Raw genomic sequence first — 1149 nt, 5'->3', positions numbered from 1 at the left:
ATTTCTCCACGAGATTCTTTCACAAACAGACAGGCTGCGTGAGCCTCAACTGACGCAACTTTGTTACTGTCAATGCATTATCCATTATAAATTGCCATTTACACAAAATGTAATAAAATCATAATCATTCTCACCGAAATTTCGGTGCTACCCTACTTAGATGTTTTAATCAGGTTAATTGTCCGGTCGGGCAAGTAAAATTCCCTTTCACTTGCCCCATCAAAAAATCCACTTGTCCCAGACAAGCATTAATGGCGAGCTCTGTTACTGTATATAAAATTCATCCCACTAAAGTGGCTAGTGGCAGTGACCGTGTTATCCGTCACTGATAAAGTCCACCCGCATTTGGCAGGTTGGCGGGTGTTAGTGTTAAGCCCTGACTGTATATTACAAAACATTAAAATTTCAGTTATAAATAAAAAAAGAATATGACTTCCTATCTTTTTTAGTGAGGTGGATGGGCCTGCATGTTTGCACACAGATCAAAATCAGTTTTGGAACTGCTGTATTAGAGCATCATACATTATGTTATTCTCAATGATCGAATATGTACCTCTCATGGGTTCCTTCAGACCCTGCGAACATAGAAGGAAATGCTGAGTCTGCACGTGTGATAGATCTTCGACCCTGGATGGATTATGAATTCCAGGTCATTGCCAGTAACATTTTGGGTAGTGGAGAACCAAGCATGCCCTCCCAGTCTGTCCGAACCAAGCAAGCAGGTCAGAACCATTACAGAGTTGTTAGTGTTGAAGAATAATAAAACCAAATGAAAAACAAATTGACATAAAATATAAGTGTGGTTCCACATAGAAATATGTTTGGTTGATAGTAGTTTTTTCCCCTCTATATAAGTGTGTTATTATTTTGCCTTATAGCACCCAGTGTGGCTCCCAGCGGACTTGGTGGAGGTGGTGGAAACCGTAATGAACTTATCATTACATGGACTGTAAGTGCCATGGACCTCTATTGATCTAATTGCATATTAGATTTGCCTTATTCCTTTTAATCAGTATATAGAGTTTCTAACAGATGGTCGATCAATGTGTCTTTATTACTCAACCCTCACTTTCTGTTACATAATGAGACAAAAAACGATTTCTCCTGGTATGAATTGCAGCCCATGGCCAGGGAGTATCAGAATGGAGA

At 39.4% G+C, this 1149-nt stretch overlaps 1 long non-coding RNA gene across 1 annotated transcript; it reads left to right on the top strand.

The window, feature by feature from the left end:
- The first annotated feature begins 575 nt into the window (after positions 1-575).
- Positions 576-1148, top strand: LOC107682782 (uncharacterized). Its single transcript, XR_001633590.1, has 3 exons — positions 576-722; positions 879-949; positions 1121-1148. It is a non-coding gene; the product is annotated as an uncharacterized LOC107682782 (long non-coding RNA).
- The last annotated feature ends 1 nt before the right edge of the window (position 1149 follows it).

The sequence above is a fragment of the Sinocyclocheilus anshuiensis genome, unplaced genomic scaffold, assembly GCF_001515605.1.
Source record: "Sinocyclocheilus anshuiensis isolate Anshui unplaced genomic scaffold, SAMN03320099.WGS_v1.1 C32584430, whole genome shotgun sequence".
In the NCBI taxonomy this organism is placed as follows: domain Eukaryota; kingdom Metazoa; phylum Chordata; class Actinopteri; order Cypriniformes; family Cyprinidae; genus Sinocyclocheilus; species Sinocyclocheilus anshuiensis.
Note: the sequence above shows the minus strand (reverse complement) of the source record. Positions and strands in the feature narration are given on the sequence as shown.